Source organism: Euprymna scolopes, chromosome 8 (assembly GCF_053919585.1).
Source record: "Euprymna scolopes isolate OS-2025 chromosome 8, ASM5391958v1, whole genome shotgun sequence".
Classification (NCBI taxonomy): domain Eukaryota; kingdom Metazoa; phylum Mollusca; class Cephalopoda; order Sepiida; family Sepiolidae; genus Euprymna; species Euprymna scolopes.
In genome coordinates, this window is record NC_136489.1 from 32,620,318 (window position 1) to 32,644,140 (window position 23,823).

Here is a 23,823-nt window from a genome sequence, read left to right on the forward strand (position 1 = left end):
CACCTGTTGGGCTGAGTGTCAAGTGACGAATCCTTGACTGGTACTACCCTGTCTCCCTGCAGCCGAGGCCGCGAGGAGACACATCCCATCACAAATCCAGAGGACTTGTAATGGGGTATGATCCCACACAGTCGGGCGATTCTATTTATAAACGATGCTGCTAGGAAGTGACGAATCGAATTAATTCACGTTCTGCTACTAACCAATCAGAAACCAGAATTGCTCCATAAATATACAACCTTTTCTATAGCAAATTCGCATGTATTTTCCGTCTCGACACGGTAAGAATATTTTGCTCTGTGGAACTGTCTACTGCAAACCAGTAACCCCTCAAGACTTGTGTGTAACAACGAACCATCGGAAACTGTTCTTTCTACTGCAAACCAGTCACCTCTCAAGACTTGTTTAGAACAACGAACTATCAGAAACTGTACTGAAACTAAACATGGCTTACACTTCTATAAATAACATTCTAAATTTTCAGGAGTCTACGACAATTTTAAATGTCTGGACAATATAAGTCTGGAAACTTATTAAAAGCACCTCACATCTATCTATTTGGCTATATACTATTATATATATATATATATATATATATATATATATATATATATATATATATATATATAAATAACATTTATGTGTGTGTGGCTTAATTTCCTACAGATTTGTAAACGTCTATGAGATTTTCTTGAAATTGCACAAACACATGCCTGAGTGTTTTCTAACGTTGTTTTCCATCAGAATGCTTATGATATGTATCAAAAATCAATGATCAAAGGAATTCGATTAAAGGAGTAAGTCCAATTTTTACAAAAGTTAACACACACAGTCAACACATACAGCCTAACATCACAAGTGCATTTGAGAAGCTTTATCACCGGCCAGACAAAAATGCATTACCTATTATATCAACTGTAGATCAGAGTGCATTGGAAATAAATGTTTCTTTCAAAAGCACATTTGGACCATAATATTTGCTTTTTAATATTTAAGTTGAATAGAGAAAGAGATAGAAAGAGAACGATAGGGAAGAGAATCAAGGAAAATACGAATCTGTATGTATAACATGTTCTTTTAGCACGCACACACACACACACACACATATATATATATATATATATATATTTGTATATTTTGACAACAACTCATTATTCAAACACGACTGCTTGAACACGACAAAGTTATACTTTTTTCCGATTTTTCTTGATATCTTTTGCATTCGCCGTGCTGTTTTTTTTTATTTCAGTCGGAATGTTTTATAAAAAGGCGCCCAAAAGTTATTGTTGAGCAATATTCTACTCAAGTGTTCTCTATCGATGCGTGCGGTTATTATCAGAAGCCATGCTGTGGTTATTTTTTTTCTTATGTTTTCCCTTTGAGGTTTGGTATATTTATAGTTTTTCTTATTGGTTATAAAGGTAGGTGCAGAATGGTTAGGGGCGAATTATTTTTATTTATAATTTTGATCTTTTTTATTTTATAACTTATATATTTTTCTTCTTGTTAGTTATAAATAGGGCTATGAAAACAGAATATTCTATTCATTGTTTTGACCCTTGATTATATATCTGACACAGTTAAACAACCGAGAACAACATTAATCTATATAAAAGCATAATAGATATCAACATTACTCGAGAGTAAAAACAATGGAAGAATATCTGCTGTCATAGCATTAGTTAATAAATTACAACATTTTGGCGCCATTTTATACATCGTGCCGGTTAATTATATATATATATATATATATATATATATATATATATATATATATATATATATATATATATATATATATATATATATATACGTCATTGCTTGCTCCTGTCTTTTATTTATATCAATTGTACTTTTGGCCGAAATAGAATTTGTTTTATTTATGTTTTTTTTTTTCGAATCTATAAGGCTTTTATCCAGATCAGTTTTTCACTCCGGGGATTGATCGCATTTATTATTCATAACTAAATCAATATTTTTAATAATTGGATGCTGTCGGAATTCTTCTCCTGTCAGTTGTCCACCCGTCATTACAATTCAACTCTTCTATTTTAGCGCAAACCTATGAAAGGCTGCAACTTATTTAGACACACGCAGACTTATTACTCTTAAACATTAGTTTTGCCCTCTCGATACTTCTCGACACTTTACAGGTCACCCATATGACTCCAAGCAAGAATTCTTATAATTAGATAGACACAAATGTTAGAAAGTGTACAGAAGTAATTTTGCAACTCTTTACTCTTACGAGTGTTTGATTTTGTTTGACATCTACATAGCGCATATCATTTTTAAAGTATACACCCATGACGGGTCTAATAAGTTTACAACCATGAGGGTCTAATAAATATCTTATCGTAATCGTCACTATCATCTAATTTCACACACACAGACCCGCCTTTAGTCTTAAATATTTTTGTCTATCTAATTACTATGTCTATGCTTTCTTCGAGTAGCATCTAGAACAAGATTGCTTAAAGTTTGTAGACGCAGATATCTAAAATTTTACAGAATTCGTTTTGTAATATATATTCCATATAGAGCTAGGGAAATATTGTATCATCCCTATGACCGATTCTATTTAAGAGAAAACATGAACATTAGCTGGAACTACTATTTCGGTAAGATTTTAACTGTGTGCTATAGTCATTTAATTTTGATTAAATTTCTCGAATATCTATCAAAATTTTGCGGTACAACCTTCTATGAAAATACAGGAATACACGTTTAACATCGCTTGAGGAAATGCGGTTTTATAGTTATGCGATTTAATTATAAAGCGATATGTTGATAGCGCCATTTCTGGCAATATACATGACCAATAATATACACCCATGAGCCAAGAGTAAAAGAAGGAAGAAATCGATTTTTTAATATGTCCCCATGAATTTTTGTTTATTTTAACTGAGATTTCCTATGTTGAAGGTCATTATTATTATAGCATATAATAATAAGTGGAAAAATTAATCCTAAAAATAGTAAGACCATATCTTGGCAAGGATATAAAAAAAAACGAATCGCAGCATAAAGGAAAATGTGAATGCATCTCTTTCTGCAGTGAAGCGAATTGGTCAGAGGTTCGAAGTCGAACGCTCAGTAAAAAGGGAATCTGGATCTGATCACCCTAGAGCATTCATTTTAAATGGCGACCACAGGCTTAAATAAACTAGTTTGAAGGATCGAAAGAAAGCGTATGTTAATCAGAGCAAATAATTCAAAACAGGGCTGAAAATTCTCTTTGTAGATATACTATATCTAGCCGAATGAAAGAAATTGGATTTTCTTCTAAAAGGTGTGCAAAGAAGCCATTTTTAGCTAAGAAGAACATCAATGATAGAAAGAGATTTTTCTCGTGTTATGACAAGAAAGATACATACTTGTTCAAGAATGTTTTCAGGTTATATGAATCAATATTTTGTCTTGCTCATGATGCTCCTGAACGGTGCATTCAAAGTACTGGAAAAAGATTTTCGAGAAGTGACATAAAATGACAGCTAAACACGAGAATTGAGGGATAATGGTATGGGGAAGTTTTACTGCAGTAGGAGTTGGGGAACTTATTAGGTGTGAGAAATTAATCAACGTAGAGGAATACATTCGAATATTAGAAACACGACTGTTCAGGGAATATCTCCGAACATTATTTTTTAACATGATAATGTCCCTGCACACACTGCTAAAATCACAAAAAAATATTTTTCTGATAATTCAATTGGTGTGATGTTTTTGTCAGGTCAGATCCAATCGAGTATATGTGGGGCATACTATCTTGTGCATTGGCTGGAAGAACATTTTCGAACAATAATCAAACTGTGGGAAGCTATGCAAAGAGAATAGAATAGTATCTCCTCTTCACAGTGTTCCACTTTGGTTGAGAGCATGCCTAAAAAAAATTCATCTATTAAAGAAATCAAAAGGAAATACGATTCCATATTAAGCATTTATTAAAGTGAATGTCTTGTTTTGTGTTATTATCTCGTTGAAGTTTCCTTGTTCAATTGTTCTTTCTTCAATATAGCTTTTAGTGCAATAAAATATATAACATCTGTTTGCCCCATTTTTTTGTTCACGAGGGTAATTAAACAAATTTTGTCGTGTTCGTATCGGGCTTACGTAATGTCTTTTATTACTGAATTGTTGCATTTCGCACACTATTTAATTGATCTGTGGGCTGGCTTTTTAATTTAGGTTGAAATTCACTGTAAATATATAGGTGTAAGTTTAAGCTTCATACATATTTCTTAAAAGCTTCGGGGTTATAGAATATATGTAACTCGCAGGGATAGAATTATATCAGACTATACTGTGACTTTTACTTAGACTCAAAGTGTATTATACAATAATTGTCAGTATTATGTGATTTCACATACACCGTAAGTATATTTGCTTTATTCTAAAATAGTAGTTTCTTCTACTCAAAATATCGATACATTTAATGAGGCGACATATTGAAATTTAGGATGTTTTTATTCATAACCCCCCAAATAAACGTTTTTTTTTAAATTTTTATACAATTATTCAAATTAAAATTTGTATTTAATGTTTCGTTTGAATGTAATATTTTTGAAACTTTTTCCGATGCTAAAATAGGACGTCTCTGTGATATTAATTTTCGGCATACTGAAACACTTGAAACCATCGTCATCGTCATCGTGTTGGAAGGACGGTAAAAATTTAGCCTAACCCGCTTTTTTAGACGAATATATTCACCGTTCCACCGGGAGAGATGACCACAAAGTAGGTGTTTACATTAGTACAACGATATAATTGAAAACATATCCCGGACGATTAAAGTTATAAATAAAGTTTCATTTTTCGTTTTTATCTAGAAAAAAAGGCAGATGTTTACTTGAAGATATAAAAGTTAGATATAATGGGCTGTTAGTATTACATAAATCATAAGGACATTAAAAAGATCATACAAGTACCAAGGTTAAGATGACAATAAGAACGATTAAACAGTTTCATTTTTCTGATTGTTTTAATAAGTACTATTATTTTTCAAAATAGCATTTTTTTTTACATTTCCTAATAGTAAAATTCATGGGTTTTACAATTTGGATTTTTTAAACCAATGTATTCCACATTTTTAATTAATTTTTCTTCGCAGAGTTAAAGAATAAAAGATATATTATTCCATTCTGAAGAATCTACTATTTAACCATTTTCTTGCTTTAATTTTATTAAATCTACACAAGTGGGTATATATGGAATCCTGTGTTTGTATGGGGCTCAGTATATCTGTTGACCATTGCTTATAAATAACACAGTTGTTTAAATTTCTTATTTACTTCAGTAACTGTTAGTTAACATTGAGTGAAAAAAGAAAGACTCTTTAATCAATCATATGGACATCTTACCTGTGGTACCACTGTGATGGTTGTAATGCCCCTTCGATTCGTGTAAGAGTTACACCCCATTGTGTCTGACTTTTGTCGCTTAAAGTAAACATCTGCCAAAAAAGAACTTGTTAACAATTCGTTTTAAATTCGTTATTTATATCATTTTATTTTTGTTCATTTTTTTTTAATGAGTTTTTTTAATTTTCAACTACGTGGCATTTCCACGGGTTCTGCTAAGAAAATATGAATAGCGCATCAGAAATTAGCGGGCAATAACAATGCACTTAGTTTGTAAGTAAGCGACATTTCCATGGTTTTTGTTTTGTTTAGTATTTTATTACAGTATTCTTTGCTTTTGATATTTAAATATATATTTAGTTTCCATTTTGTATTTATGTTATATTTTGATACGTTTTATTAAGGTTATATGTGCCTGAGACTGTTCATGGTTTTACTAATAATTAAAAATGATGTAAATTTCATATATGAACAACACACTCTAACATCTATTCTTGAAACATTTCTAATCGATGCCTAAATAGAAAATACTTCCGAACTCCATAAAGAAAAAAAAACTTATTAGTCTACACATTATTTAAAAAAATACGGGGGATCGGTCTTCGGCATCCCAGTAAAGACTAATTGGTTTTCTGTATGCCATGAGTAAATTGTTTGAATCCGTGTTTAATTGAAAAAAAGTCTACAACTTCGGCTAAAACAACTTGTGATTACCATCCTACGAAATCTACAGCTGATGTATTGACTGTAATTCCACTTATTGTAAGTTAATCTTTCGATGAGAGATATCCTATCTAGAACAATGGCTCGCAGAATATGAAAAGTTTTTAAAAGATAAACATTATTTAATATCTGGAAATGTTTTCTCAGTCCTAACATATTTTTCACAGATAGGCTTTTACAAGTAATCTTTCGAAAGGCAAAAATCCGAAGCTCAAAATATGTACGCTAGTGTGCCTGAAGAATCCACCTTGGATGCACTTTTCTTCTTAATATTTATCAATGCGCTCTTAAATTACATAATAATTCATTTATCGTGGACGACATTATCAGCTATGGTAATTATTCAAAAGATATCCAAACCCTCAGTCTCTCTCCTCGACTACTTAACTTTCACGCATCAAAAATAATGTTTTTATCTTCTTACCACAAGCCCTCTGATCTCCATTCAATTTCTAAGTGTCTGTGGTCGCAAAGAAGCTTCTTACTATAACAAGCCTCTCTCTGAGTTCAGTCCTAACATTAAATGGAACACTTGTATCAAATCTCTTGCCAAGATGGCTGAAAAAGATAATTGCGTCATTTCACTATTTCAAAAAGCATTTTACTTGCGACGCAATCCTCTACATTTATAAAAGCCAAATTCATCCTATAATGGAATACGCTTGTAGGATCTCTAAGCACCCTATTGTCTTGATAGAGATCGAAATCGGCTTTGAAACTAAATATTTAACGCCTTTCTTTTTTCCCCGCAAGATTTTTCCCACAGCAAATACGTTGCGAGGCTGTCTTTGCTTTATTATTTTCGTGTAATTACTCGTCTGGGCTAAAATTCACTGCTCACTAGTAAGCTTTCACGAGGGCGCTCATCGAGCTACCGCCATTATTAATAATTTCTCCCATCTCTCTGTGCCTAAATCCGAATGCAAATTCTACGAACAAAGCGCCTTTCCTTAAACTGCAAGCCGTTAGAACTCTATATGGTCGCTTTCAAATTAAATGTAAACAAATTCTTGTTTAGCAGTCACCTTACATAATAAAAATCTACCCAAATTTGATCACTAACGAAAACTTCAGTTTTGTCTCAGTTTTATTATTTAACCGTTATGAACGAGTGACTTTCACGTATATATAAGTTGGGATTAAGAGAAAGTGGTATATGCCTCTATTATATGCATGACTAGTCAATTCAAAGTAAAAAAATATTTCTGGATGCTTAAATATATATTCGAGTAATTATTTTAGTATCAATATACGTGCACATATTTATATGACTGCATAGATTAGATCATTACAAAACAATAACACCAGAATTACGCATTATTAATCAGACGGTTTGGAGTATTTTATTATATAAAACTAGATATAGAAATTACAAGACACACTAGTAAAGATAACCGCGTTTCGTGTGGGATTTTGTTGTGTGCGCTGGTACTCACAACGCAGCCACCAGAGGTGCACGAAATATGACCTAACCTTTACATCGAAAAGTAGTGTACACAATCAGCAAGTTATGGATGAAAATCATGCCAGGTTTCGTCATGGTCGGTCCATTGGTGTAAGCTATATATAGATGGAGATGTCATTATCATACCAGGTTTTTTCATGATCGGTCCAGTTGGGTGGAATATAGGCGAGTTGTGCACACAGACACACACAGAATGGTACTACCTTATATATATATATATATATATATTATATTATATATATATGTAATTATTATTATTATTATTATTATTATTATTATTATTAAATGTTCTTTCGTGATAGAAGGGTAGTAGTTTTCGATGTCAAGTTGTAGAAAGGAACTATTTTGTTTATTATGTATGTTTGAGAACCATTTAATCATATCATTTGTATGTATCCATAGGTTAACGTTGTATGTAGATTTAACTTGACTGTTAATTCTGTCCAGAAGATTTTTGCTGTTCGTACCTATTTCGGGTCTAGTTGGATTAATAAGTCTAGTTGTTAAGTCCAGATTTGTTAATAAAGTCAGGTGTGTGATCCTTTAAAACCTAAACACAAACACAAACACAAACACACACACACACACACACACACATATATATATATATATATATATATATATATATATATATATATATATATAATACGCATCAAGTGCGCTTGAAAGCCAAACCACAACGTAATTTAAGGAAAATAAACACATATTTTCCTTGTTGGAAATTTATTACGAATATATTTCACAGGTACACTCCATCTTCAGTGTGTTGTTTTATTTTTTTCCTTTTCTTCTACGTTGCCATGCTGTAAAGTTGTAGAAGTCTGTTTTTAAGGAGCCGCGCGGTGTATCTGGAGGCTGTATTTTTTTTTTACACGGTGGTCACCACTTATCAAGGTCCGGAAGCCACTCAGGTATAAGGGTTATTGCAAGTACGGTACGTTAGTGTGTAGATTTATTGAAGTGTTTACTTGAGTTGGCGGTTCATTAGGAATGTTTTACGTTGGGCTTGAAGACATCCAGTTTGTAGTCAGGTGGGAATCAGGGAGAGAGAACAGAGTTCCACAGGCGTGCAGTTAAAAGAAAGAAGCTCTGCTCATGGAATCTACGTTTTGATTTAGGCACAGATAAAGAGTGGGGGAAATTTTTGATAGTGGATTCAGCTAGACGGGTGTTTTTCGTGAAAGATTGCCGAGGGGGGACCAGAGATTGGAGTTCAGAGGAGCACTTGCCATGGAAATAACGATAAAACAAGGATAGACTCGATAGTCTCTTCTGTGGGAGAAAGGTTGCAGGGAAGAGAAAAGGGAATCCCCTATTAAGCCACGGTCTATTTTGTACTCTGTTAAGGCACGATAGGCTGTTTTTAGCAGCTCCTGCCCAGATATGGCAACAGTATTCCATCCTTGGACGTACTTGACTTTTATGTAGATTGAGAATTGCATCAATAGTAAGATATCTTCTGTAACGATAGAAGGATCCCACCATCTTTCCAGCGACCTTGGCAACAGACTTGATGTACGTGCTCCATTTCAGATCAGGAGTAAAGAACAAACCCAGAAGCTTTTCAAAACATGCCAGATGGGGATCAGAGCGTTGATGATGTAAAGATAGGAGTTTAGTTTCAGATGTATAAAAGGTAACCAGCCACGTCTTCCCCCATTGAACCAATCGCTCGAGATCAGAGGAGAGAGAATCAGAGAGAACTTTGTCATTTACAGCCTTTGATGTGTTGCCGTAGATGGTCGTGTCATCAGCATAGATGTCACCGATTTACTGAAGTATGTGTGTTTAGGGAGACCATTGATGTAGATCAGGAAGAAAGTTGGGCCCAGGATGAGGGACTCCAGCATTAATACTGCAAGCCTCTGATTTTTGTCCATCGACCACTACTCTTATGAGCCTATAAGAGAGAAAGGATTTAATGATTGAGGAAACATTTTCAGTTATACCGACGCTGAAAATCTTATGAAGTAGGTCCTTATGCCATATCTTGTCGAAGGCCTTTGATATGTCAAGAGCAATTGCCCTAGAAAGGACGTCTTTGTCAAAAGATTCACTAATCCTGTGAGATATAACCGTTAGCACATCTGCGGTAGATCTTGCAGAACGGAAACCATATTGTTTGTCACTAAGAAGGTTATTTCTGCTTAGGTGGTTGACTATTTCTCTATTTAATATGGATTCCAGTAACTTACTCATAACACACAGGATACTTATTGGTATGTACTGAGAGGGAGATGACTTTTCACTGAGTTCTTAAATACAGGGCATACTTATGAGGTTTTCCAGGGAGTCAGAAAAGCACTTCTCCTTAAGGCAGCGCTAAAACAGTTTCGTAAGTATGGGAGCAAGTTCTGGTTGAGGCTTTTTTAACACAATAATTGGGATGCCGTCAAGGCCAGTTGCTTTTCTGGAATCAAGGTTCTTGATTAGCTTGGCGACCTCATGTACAGATATTTGTATGTTACCTAGCGTGCTCTGTGTTATAGTAGGAATTATAGGCAGTTGATGGCCTTCGTCGCATAGGGTAGAATTAGCTGCAAAGTTCTTGGCAAATAGTTTGACCTTGTCTGATGCTGAGGAGATGACCTCTGGTCCATTGATAATTGTTGGGATAGAACGCACATTTCTGTTCAGGATCCTATTTGTTATTTGCCAAAACTCGTGAGATCAAGCCGCTGATCAGCTACTTTGGACTAAACAGACTGGGCATATAGCTCTCTTGCATTTTTTATTACTCTTTTAAAGTGGTTGCTAGCGTTCCTGAAAGCAGCTTTAGTCTCAGTGCATCTATTACGTTGGTAGTTATGGAAAAAAAGTTATTTCTGTGCGCGATAGCAGCAGAAAATTCTGGGGAGAACCATGGATGGCTGTTGGGTTTTTGTTGGAATTTTTTAGATGGTATGAATTGGTTTATGTCTAAAATTAACCATTCAGGCAGATCTGATACTATAGAGGACACATCCTTTTTAAACATGGAATGCAGAGGTAGATCAGATATGAATGTACGGAAGCTATCCCAGTCAGCCATAGAGTATCGGTATACAGTTCGGTGATGGGGTACGTCTGGGGACTTCTTACATTTCATTTTTATCTTAACTGATACGACGGAGTTGTCGGAGGATCCTAGAGGAGAATGAACGGAACATGAACATAGCTCAGCGGAAGTTGAGAGAAAAAGGTCTAAGAGGCTTGCATATTGAGCAGTAGTATCGGGCACACGGGTGGGTTCGCGAACAATCTGAGTGAGGCCATAAGCAATGGCAAAATCATAACAAAACCTTCCCTCTGTCTTATTTGAATGGGTCAGCCATTTCACGTTATTGACGTTGAAATCACCAGAGATGTGGATGTTAGCCGAGGGATGTGTAGACAGTATGTGGTCTATTTTCTAAGATATACTCTTAAAGATAGTAACTCCGCCGTTATGGGACCGATAGAGGACAAATATAAATGCAGTGGTTTAAGCAAGTTCAACCTGGAAGCACATATAGGGTAAATTAGGATCTTATCTAGAGATATCCCTGCCACGCCACGCGGGGAGCCATCTTTAATGTAGGCACATATTCCATACCCATGGCGATCTTGGGGGTCAGATTTAGCTATTAAGGTAGAGTATCCGTTAATTATGAACTCATCTAGGGAAGTGGCCGGCCCTAGTCCAGTTTCGCTTAGAAAGAATATGTCCGGTTTCGTCTCCTGTAATTGGGTTTCAACCTCTGGAAGGTTGGAACGTAGGCCCCTGATGTTGGAGAAGGAGAGCTGGTAGTAGAGGTCTACGTTGAAGATGGGGTTCTAGGTTTAATCGACTTTTTATTCTGGAGATATTTCATGTTGAAGTTTTGGGATTTGTTGAATAGGTCGGCATACTTGGTTAGAGTAGGATAGAGAGGGAAAGTAAGAGAGAAAAAGACAGGACTTTTTTGTAGCACATAAAAGGTAAAGCCGTAACAATTACCCACTAGTATGGCATCGAGAGGCCCCACCAGAGACTACTGTATGGTCCAGAATCCATTCACCAAATGGATATACAGCAGTCCCAGTACTTAGCTCCTGCTGATTGGACAGCCTCCTTAGTTGTTAATCCAAGGTTCAGGTCGCTGACTATCAGGCGGATAACGTCAGCCCAGACAAAATGTTTACCTCCAGCACCCTTACTAGTGATATGGTCACAAGGATACACATAGAGACTGAAAAATTTCCGACATCTCAGACTACTGTTCACCAAGTACTACCGACCTTTAAAGCAGTTTTTCCTCGCCCTTTGTCAGAAAAATCACTCATTTGAATGAAGACTGAATGACAAAAGAGGAGAGGCGAGAGTTACTAGAGCTGCCGATAACACATCCACTGTATTATCTACTCTCCATTAAAAAAATATAAAATAAAAAAAAATAAATAAAATAAAATAAACGGGGAGGAGGGAAGATGGGTACAAGGGACTTATTAATATCTAAGTAGTAAAGTACAGATGCTAAATTATCAATTCAGGACACCTTTGATGATAATCCCCCCTCCCATATAAATGGGTTGATGTTTTTAGCGTGATGTATCTCGAGTTTGAATCACTCGAGCTTCACCTTATAATTAAAATCCTATAATTAATTTTTATCAATTTGTGAAGTCGGCTTAATATTAATTTACATTTGAGTTTAGATACTTATTCAAGGTTTTTATTTGGGAGGTTCGTTTTCATAGGTGACTTTTTCTTTGCTAAGGTCACTGTGTATTATATTTCGAATATAGTTGAAAATAAGACTAACTATATTAGATGGTTTGATTGGCTAGCCAGGATGTAAGCATTTTCAATTAAAGCCGTAACTTCATCTACTGCAATAGAGAAAATAATTCCGGGCATTTGTTTTTTTGTCGCTAGTTTACTTCATGTAGCATGAGTGGCAGTGTTTTGCCTGTTTCAATAGTAGTCACCAAGTGGGGCGGGTGACGAATCCCATCTTAAAAGTTTGTCAAGACAGGAAAAGTAGAGACAAATAAATACATATGCATAAATAAATCAAGAAAACCAAGTTTAAACAAGGTAACATGAAATGCATTTGTTAGGATGAATTTTAAAATACTTAACGTCTGTTTGACATCGTTCATCGTCCGTTTTTTTCCCGACTGGCATATTGCCAAGTCTTTCTAGAGCGGAAGAAGATTTCTATTTCCGGATAACTTGTGCACGCGTGCCTATCTATTTATAGAATAAAAGTCGTTACGTTCAAATATGTAAATATATCAAATTTTAATTAATTAATTTATTTTTTTTTAATAAAGTCCTAACTTCATCTACCGTAACAGAGAAAATAATTCATGGCATTTTAGGTTTTTTATCGCTAGTTTACTTCATGTAGGATGAATGAGCAGTGTTTTGCCCGTTTCAATGGTTGTCGCGAAAGGGGGGGGGGTGACGAATCCCATCTTAAAATTTTTTGAAATTTTTTAACTTTGCCTAGGCTACAGGAGAATAACGTCAAGAATGAGAGTTCATATGGAAACGTGGTTTTAATTAAAATAAAATAAAATTCGCATCAAGTACGTTTAAAAGCCAAATCACAACGAAATATAGGGAAAAACAAATATTTTCTTGTTTGAAATTTATCAGAAGTATATTTCAGAGGTATACTCCATCTTCAGTGTGGTTTTTTGTTTCTTTATTTTCTTTTTCTTCTTCCTTGCCATGCTGTAAAGTTCTTCTTTTTCTAACTTTGTATATATAAATTTATGAATATATATATATATATATATATATATATATATATATATATATATACATATTGATATGCCTATGTATGTGTTTGTACTGCATTAGATTATGCTAATAATATTCATAAACTCATAAAGTTTGTTTAATTTAATTTCCCTATCTTATTATACAGTCTTTTGTGCTGAATTATTCTTTTCATATTTCTTGTTTTTATACCCCCTTCCACCTATTGTAGGTAGTAAATTTGCCCACTCTATGTCTTATGATTTTATAATTAACTCTTTTACTCTGCACTTACATTGACAGGATTTAAAAAAAATGATCCTTTTTTGTCACTTGTTAATTTTGTTTTTTTTTGTGTTTTTTAGAAAGTCGCCCAATTTTGAATTGGGCTTAATTTTATTTATATATTAATTATTTTTTAAAAACCCTTAAAAGGTAGAGAAGCTAGGCCTTATATCGTTTATAAAAATCAATACCAAAAAACTAGGTAAATATATAAACGATAAAAACTAAACAGAAAACTGTCTATAGCATCATAACGTAATGGATTAAGACGCTGGACTGAAATACATAAGGTCCGAAGTTCGAGTCCTAAGAACAATCAAGCTACGCTGAAGAGGGGTAGGGCTCCGAAATACCCGTGTACGCGGATTACTGTTTTTAAAATATAATAAATAAAAAAATACAATTACGTCCAATTAAAAATTGGGCGACTTTCTAACAAAAACACAAAAATCAACCGATCTCCAAGGTGGAGATACGAAGCTTAATATCGTTTGTAAAAAAATCAATAACAAAAACTATATATATATATATATATATATATATATATATATATATATATATATATATATATATATATATATATATATATATATAAACCAAACGCCTCGACATTTACACGCCCGTTTTCGGGTGAAATTTTATAAGAGTGACTCTTTATCATCTAACTGTGTTTTTAAATGTTAAAACGTAAAAAATATTCCCAAATTAAAAAAAAAACTATTATTCGACATCGTTTTTTTTAGGTCGACCATTTTGAAATGACGAAAAAAAACGATTCTGACTACACGTGCGTATAAAATAAACTTTTTTATTTAACAATCTTTAAAAGAGTAACACAGAAATTGTTAGATTTAAGAAATAAAGCATAAATAAAAGCATTATTTGCACTTTTGCATTTAATGAACCAGTCGTAACTCAACTTGCGACACGGATTTCTCCGGAAAATCACATAAACAGAAGAAAGAAAGAAACAATTCGATCGGTGTGAAAAAAAAGCCTATTCGCCGGGAGTCGGCAATATATATATATATATATATATATATATATATATATATATATATATATATATATATATATATATATATATATATACCTCCAAAAACTCGAACGCCGTTCTTAACATGAGGATGTGGGGTATATTCCTAAAGCCGTTTTTAACATGGGGAAGTTGAGGTGTTTATAATACGCTGGGGCAAGTCGTAAAAATTAACGAAGCTGCTATTATTTATTGCAAAAAATGATAAAAATTTATTTTTGTGACAAAACAATGTTATCATCTACAAACAGTTAATAAGTAATACCAATGACCGGTAGTTTTTTTTTACTTTTTTGTGTTTATTATGTAAAATTTTACTTTACTTTTTCTTTCATATAGCGTTGTTATTATTTCATCTGACACGCTCGACTTTATCCGGCTGTTGACGTCATGCGCAGGTGAAAGCCGAACGCTTAGAAAATAATTGCGTAATACTTAAAGTTTAATTCATTCAGTCTTTGGAAAATACATATTTGAAATAAAGTAGCGCTTATGCACTTACGTTACCGTGCTATTTTTTTAAGTTACTATTTACACGTTAAATTCAGGTTTTAAAATATATTTTTGTTATTAAATTGTTAGATGAAAGTACAGATAACCCAGTCGATTTCTAATTTGTGGAAAATCTAGCTCCCGCAAAAAAAAAAAAAACAGTACTCTGGATAGTAACACAATAAAAATTGCCTTAGTCTCGAAGAATTTCTCCTCTACTGATCGAGGAGAAAAAAACGTTTCTGTTTCTCTTCTCCTCTACTCCTCTCTTAATAACTCTCTCCATCAATCTCTCTCCCTCTCTCTCAATCTATCTCTCTATATCACCAGCTCCATCTCTCTTTGCACTTCTTTGTTTCTCCCTCTAATTTCCTCTATCGCTCTCCCCTTCTCTGTTTTCCTCTGTCTCTCTCCCTCTCTGGTTCTAACTCTCCCTCTATCTCTTTCTATCTCCTCTTTCTGTATTTCCCTCTCACTTTGTCTGTTCTACCTATCTTCCTGTCTCTCTCTCCATCTCTAATACCTCATCCTATAGTAGTCTCCTAAATTAATTACAGTGAATAAGACATTGTCAAACATGGATAAATCCTATTTTAGTCACCTAATTTACTTATTGTGAGAATAAAAGTTATAAGGAAATTACTGCTACCTGGAACAGCACCAGGAGTAACTGGTAAAACCGTTTAAATTAAATTGATTTTGGCAGTCATTCTGTGACAAAATGACATAACTCTTTCTGCATGTGGAATACCTGCGACCTTGCTACTAAGTAGAAGAACTATATTTCTACTTTGAAACTACAATTAACCATTCAATTTTACAAAACTCTCATGTTCATAATCTCCAAAACATCCAGTATGGGGGAAAATATTGCAGAAATGCAAACTTATTGTTTGGGATGAATTCACAATGGTACGCACATAATCACTTGAGGCTCTTGGTCGATCTTTGCAAGATTTGCATGGCAATAGCAGACAATTTGGGAATGTAGTATTATTGCTTGCAGGAGATTTCAGAAAAATGCTATCTGCAAATTCCTCAATCAATACCGGCAGATGTAATAAATGCTTCCCTCAAATACTCTACTTTTTGGCACCATGTGAAGACATTAAACTTAACGTAAAATATGCAAGTCCGGTTGGAAACTGCTTGATCCGTACAGAAATGTTTGTATCACTTGTGGGAAATTGGGCACGGAAAAATGCTGGATAATTGGAGTTAAGGGCGACATTCTTTGACTCTTAACTTCTGTAATTTTATTACATCTAAAGAAGAGTTGGTTAAAAAAGGTTTGTCCAGATATTCGAATTAATTATATGACTTCCATTTGTTTGAGTAAACGAGCTAATCTTGCAGCTCAATACAAAAACGTCCATGAACTTAATGCTATTATTCAACGTAAAATTCCAAGTGAAATAGTCACATACACATCCATTGACACTGTTGTGGAAGCCGATAATGTGGTTAATTATACAACAGCTAGATTTGTAAGGGAGGCCACCGCATGTAATGCAAATGAAAATTGGCGAACTAATTACCATGTTGTGAAATATAAATCGATCCAAGCTTTTCAATGGCACATGCCTTGTAGCAAAAAAACAAAAAAACAAAAAAACAAAAACAAAACAATTAACAATATCATAGAAACAAAAATCTGAACAGGATATTTCACAGGTGAAGATATCTTCATTCCACCGGATACACCATTACACTTTAGGAAACTGCATTTTTTAATTTTATGGTCGTTTTAAATAAAAATCAAGAGAACAATCTTTATAATTTTTTGGCTTACATGTACACACTGACTGTATTTTTACATGGACAATTTATGTTATGTGTGCAAGAGTCACCAAACCAGAAAATCTCTTCATCATTAAAGAAAATGGAAAAACCAAATCTGTGTACCCATACGAAATGTGAGTTAAACCTATCAGAAACATGCATTTTCTCATTTTGGAACTTTTACCATTGCGCCGATTTCAGCCACAGCAACGCATGACATGGTACAGCTGGTACATATATATATATATATATATATATATATATATATATATATATATACATATATATATATATGTACACACACACACATATATATATATATAGAATATATATATATATATATATATATATATATATCTGTAGAATTTTACCAGAAATCCTACGCCATTATGTAAAATATTAACATATAAGCGCATAACACAAGCGTAATTCTTACAAAAACAATCATCCTATCTGAATACAGAAAAAAAAACATATTTGATTAGTTCAATTCATCTATTTACTTAAAAAGTATAAGTTTCTTTCTGTGCTTATCCGGGACTGATTATATTTGGAATTTCATGTTATGTCATAAATATAAAAAATAAACACCTACTACAAATATCATGACTTTTCATATATATATATATATATATATATATATATATATATATAAGTAATCTCCAGCTATGGTATAGCAGGAAATGTCTTCTCCATTAAAAATCATTTTTCTCTGCTAGGTTCATAAGAGTAGTGGTTGATGGGAAGAAATCAGAACCTCTCAGTATTAATATTGGAGTCCCTCAGAGGTCCATCCTGGGCCCAACCTTCTCCCTGATCTACATTACTGATCTTCCAAATCACATCCTTACATCATTCGTAGACATTTATGCTGATGATACTACTATCTATCGTAGCAAATCTCGGACCGAAAACGACCAAGTTCTCTAAGATTCTCTCTCCTCTGATCTTGAGCAAGTTGTACAATGGGGAGAGAAGTGGCCTGTTACTTTTAATGCATCTAAAACTAAGCTTTTATCTTTTACATCATCAACCCTATGATCCCCATCTGGCATCACTTGAAATGAATGTAACTCGTCTTGTTTTAAAAAGTTTTTGGGCTTGACCTCGACCCCTGATATTAAATGGAACACACACACATTAAATCCGTTGCCAAGGCAGCTGGAAAAATGGTGGGATCCTTCTATCGATCCAGTAGATATCAAACTGCTAATGTAATTCTATATCTATATAAGAGACTTAGTACTGCGCACCTGTTGAATTATCTTCCGTTTTCCTGCTTTGCAGGTGACTACAATATGGTTGTCTCAAGTCTAACGTAAACAAGTTTTTGATGGACCGTTCCATATGTCAACAAATGTACAATAATAATAAATAAAACTGCAACTTAAAATTTACAATTGAATGTATTATTAGACAGAATAGTCCCGAAAACCATTTGTCTTCGGAAGAATTCTATGGAATTATAAATTTAATTATAAATTTAAAGTTAAAGTGTTAATTTCTTTTTTATTCCATTAGCTATAGCCTCTAATGTGTTCTATTGAGCTTTATTATTTAATTGGGATTAATATATCAATATATAAACACTTATATTTATATATGATTGCAGGAAACAATTGCTTTTACCAGGTAAACACCTTATTTTCTTTGCCATCGTTATATATATATATATATATATATATATATATATATATATATATATATATATATATATACTAGCTGTACCCGGCCACGCGTTGCTGTGGCTCAGTTTGTTAAAATGGAACACATGTGAAAGTAGAGAAAAGTTTGATTCTTTTTCTCAAGAGAATGTACAAATTATTTATTTTTTTTAACAAATGTTAAGAAAATAAACAGAAAAATACTTCCATCATTAATTATGCAAAAAAATAAATTAAATGTTGATTTAGTGTTTCAATATGCTTATAAATTACGATAAAACTTGCTGAGTATGCACTGTTTTACGGTTGTAGTAAAAATGGAACGGAAACTTAAATTTCGCTTCGTTTTAATCTTTCTTAATTTTTTAATAGTGCTCCCAAACGAATATAATCAAAACAGGAACATTCAACAATTGTACTTTATGTATATAAAACACAAAATATTTATTAAAAATTTAAAAAAAAAAAGTTAATAACGAAAGGGAAATAATTCCATTTTTAAAGGAAAAAGTCAGTTTACCTAACTTACTGTAATAATGCTATTTTTTTTAGCAAGAAAAAAAAGGTAAATATCCAGATACGCTACTACAGAACACCGACCACTCTAATTTGTTTTTTTTTATAGGTAATATGGGTCGCTGACAACGAATCTGATAGTCAAACTTGGGGCAAATTTACCGTTTGCATGGTATTTACCCCTGAACCCACGAACTTCTTTCCACCATTTTGCAGCTTCCGTTTATGCTACGCGCATGCACGCTGTAGCATAAACGACGGCTTCACCAAGCAAACTACGTTGGGGGGAGGGGATTTTTTTTTCCAGGACATAGAATTTTCTAATTTTCAAAAATACATTATAGCGCTTTTTGGGTGGAAAATTTACAATTAGCTGAAAAATAAATAAAATAAGAAAAGGAAAGCACACCAAGTTGGAGTAGGGGGGTTATTTATCTGGTTTATTTTTTTCTTTACCTGGAACATCGAATTTTCAAATTTTCCGTAAGTAACGCACCGACATTTACCAATTAGAACACCATTTAACATCTTCCGAAGATTTTACTTTGTACATTGGGGGCGCGAGCGGGGGGGCGTATGTAATGTTAGCGCGCGCGCCCCAACATCACCCCCCACTAAAACAAATTAGAGTGGTCGGTGTTCTGTAGTAGCGTATCTGGATATTTACCAAAAAAAATATTTAGGTTTGGCTATAAATTTCTAAACTCATTTCACCCTAAATAATTTAGGTGACTGAAATAGGAATCTAATTGCATCTTTAATTTCCTGAATAGTATGCGAGAATTACGGACTTTAGGGGCTTTTTTCGTAATGTTACTGTAAAAAGTTACTGTAAAAATTATTTTTATTGTTACAAATTACGATGCTTTAAAAGAAGCAAAAATAAATTCTTGCGTTTTTTATTTACTACTGAAAACCTTAACTTTTGTAAAGGTATTTTTTGTTTAAACAAAATAAAACATTTTCACTGCGATCATTATTTGAAAAATACTACAATTTTTATTAAAATTCGTTAATTTCCTGAGTTTGGTGAATTTTTAAGTAAAGGGAGGAGTCAAAATGTGTATACACTTTGAGCGTCGGCATTCATTTTGCGACCACGTGTGGTTAATTTAAATTAAAGTTCAATCACATGGTTACATTATCAATAATCATGTAATTAAACCCATTGAAAATTTACCGATATTGTAAAAAAATTCTGTGGGTTTGTATTACTGTATACATAGATTCGAAAAAGTTGTCAAAACCAAATATATTACCGATGTATTCGAAAATTCAAGATGGCGTCTCACACCTTCTTTAACACCGTAAGTTTGGAAAAAGGTGTTATAAATAAAAAAAAACTATACAAAATACTAATAAAAACCCTCCGAATATATGTCAACCTATGTCACAGTAACATGTATTGATCGAGTTTTTAACAGTATTTTATCCGGTAAACACTGTATGGTTTTCGAGCTGAATAAACATGTTACATTGAATAAAAACAAGAAAATATATCCAGTTAGGTACAAAAGTAACTTATCTTGCCTTTGATAACATTTATTTGTTATATATTTGTTTTTTTGACAACTTTTTCGAATATATGTATACAGTAATACAAACCCAAACTTCGGAGGTTGGAATCCCCCCCACCCCACCTAAAATGTACTTGGAAAAATCGATTTTATAGTGAGATTTAAGAATGGTTAGGCAAAAAAAGGTGAAAAACAAAACAAATAATCAATAAATAATTGTTACCAAAGGCAATAAATGCTACTTTTTTTACTTACATTGAATATTTTCAAGCGCTTTTCTTTATTTTTTTAATAATCTAATGCGGGTGTGTGGGTGCCAAATACCTCCAGACTTTCTAGAAGTTCCCGCTAGATTGTAAACGAAATCTCCAGATATAGCAGGAAAACCGCTAAATTGTAACACTTGTCACGTGAGAGGAAGCGGTAATAAATAATTGTTCCTAAATGGCCTCTCGGTACAAAGAAATTCACCTATTCATCATAGAAAAATTAAGTATAATGTTATAATTAAAAAGAAATATATAAAAACACACATGGATATAGTAAACATATTATACCAAAACGTGGAAGCCATCCGTCCAGTGGTTTTTTAGACAATTAATTCCGAACGAACCAACATTTACATTTATATATATATATATATATATATATATATATATATATATATATATATATATATATATATGTATGTATATATGTATATATACACACACACATATATATATATATATATATATATTGATTAGAGAACATGTGGTACCTAATCTTTCTAATTCTGATATCTTTATGCAAGACAACGCATCGTATCATAAAGCAAAAATAGTTTTAGAAGAGCTAAATAGACCAATATTTGCGTTATGGATTGACCAGCTCAGAGCCCAGACCTCAATCCAATTGAAAATGTTTGGAAAATTATTGGTGATAAGATCACAGGAAACCCCCCCCCAAAAAATGTTGATGATTTATGGGAATGTATAAAAACATCCTAGAATAATATTTCACCTATAACATGTGAACGATTGGTTCTGTCTTGCAGCAAAAGATGCCATAGTGTGATTAAAAACAAGGGACTTTTCTCTAAATACTGAGAGGATTCTTTATTTTTTCATAATGAATTTCCCTCGTTCCTTAACTTTTAGACGCCTGTAATTTAATTAAATTTATTTATATGTAAAAAAGAAAACAAAAAACTAATATGTATTAAAATCAAAAATATATATATATATATTATATATATATATTATATGTATATATTATATATATATATATATATATATATATATATATATATATATATATATATATATGGTTGCAGTAAACAATTGCTTTCGTCAGGTAAACACCTTATTTTCTTTTCCATTTTTAAATATATATACATATATATATATATATATATATATATATATATATATACTAGCAGAAGTATCCGACGTTGACTGGGTTCAAAAACAGCCTACAGAAAATGAACTGTGATTTATAAATATATGATAGGTTATGAAAAGGAGGGGGTTGTAAAGAGACAGGTTTTGATACGTAAAAATTTTGCCCTAAGCAAAATATGATAAAAGTAAAGCAATTTTCACGAAAATATATTTTTATATTAACTTTGTTTTCATTCGTAGCCAAGAGTGACCAACAAAATGATGTTTCTTTACAAAGAGAAAATGCTATATATATATATATATATATATATATATATATATATATATATATATATATATATATATATATGTAATAATAAATATATACAATAAATAAATGTTATCATAGTCAATAAAATTTACTTTTATGGTAAAAAAAGTTCATTGGTTTGTAGTTTTAAGTAGTTTGTAAATAAAAAAAATAATTAATTCACGAACCGGTTTTAAAAAAATTAAAATGGCAGCGACTTTGAAATAGAGAGCCCCGTTTTAAATTCGAAGGAGGGGCATCTGAGTTAACAATTTGAGAGAGTTCTGTCAACGTAAGGAATATTTGTTAACATATTTTAATGTTTTCCGTTATTTTGTGCTTGAGGAATATTCGATTATGGCATGTGTAGTTTATATAAACATTCATTAAAGTTGTTATCGCTTCAAATTTCTTTTTAATTTTGGTTCGCTTAAATTATTTCAAGTAAAGAGCATTAAACAATATTTTAAAAAATAACATAAAGTGAACTTTTATTTACTATGGCAACATTTATTTCTTGTATATTTTTTTTCGGGTAGTCGTTTGTTGGCTTTTCTGCTAAACACTCTTACTAAATAATATCGACGAAATATCGAAAAACAAAGCAAAACAGTTTTGAGAAATAGTGAAGCTTTACTTACTTTAATAAAATAATCCGAAATAGCAAAATGGGATATATAAAAATAATTACACGTAATTACTTTAAGAAAAGAATCGATATAAATGTGAATAAGAAGAAAATGGAACCCTTTTCAAGCAGAACAGCTTCGTTTCAGTTTTACAGTATTGCACAGTGTAGTATTGCGCCGTCAGAGCAATACTACACTGTGCAATACTGTGTCAGAGTTGTACTATTGTAATGTAAAGAACACACATAACGTGTTGTAATCAACTGAATTCCTTCTATTACACTAACAAAAAGGTTAAATAGATATATAAATAAAAATAAAAAGGTTCTGTAAATGTTTTTACAAAAACACGTAATCACATGAGCAGAATTTTTTCCTTCTTTTGACACGATAGCAAGTAGCGTTTTTATTTTTTATTATTAATATATTAATCTATTTTCGAAAGAGTGCCACGTGCAAGTGGAGAAGGAAAAAAAGGGTGATGCGAAATTTGTTTCGAGAATTGTCTAATATTCCGACTTTTTTAAAACTTTCACTTTAAAAAGAACGTGCGTTTATGAGGTGAATTTATTCGCCACAATATGATTCAACTCAAAAAAATAATTAAAAGCTAACATAAAGTAAGATTAAAGTTAAGGTGTTATTGTTGACCCTCACCCCTTTTAAAAAACCTTATTAAACTTTGTGATATATTTACATTCTATGGAGATCAGGCGCGAACGAACACCCAATAATTTTATCATACCATATTTCTTCAAACTGAAGCATAATTATATAAGGATACTTACGCAGATATGGAATGTCTTTGTTAAAGTTTGTGCCATACTTCTATGGAGTACAGGCGCGAACGCAGACCACAAAATTGTATTATACCATCCCTATTTAAGTTAAAACATACTTATCAAAGTATTTTTATGTACATCTATATCAAAAACCCTTGTAAAGGTTTTTTTCAGTATTTATTTCCATACTT

At 32.6% G+C, this 23,823-nt stretch overlaps 1 protein-coding gene across 1 annotated transcript in view; it reads right to left on the bottom strand.

The window, feature by feature from the left end:
* LOC145283519 (carbonic anhydrase-related protein 10-like) overlaps nucleotides 1–23,823 on the bottom strand; it is a 1,064,961-nt gene that overhangs the window by 462,693 nt on the left and 578,445 nt on the right. The window lies entirely within an intron of this gene.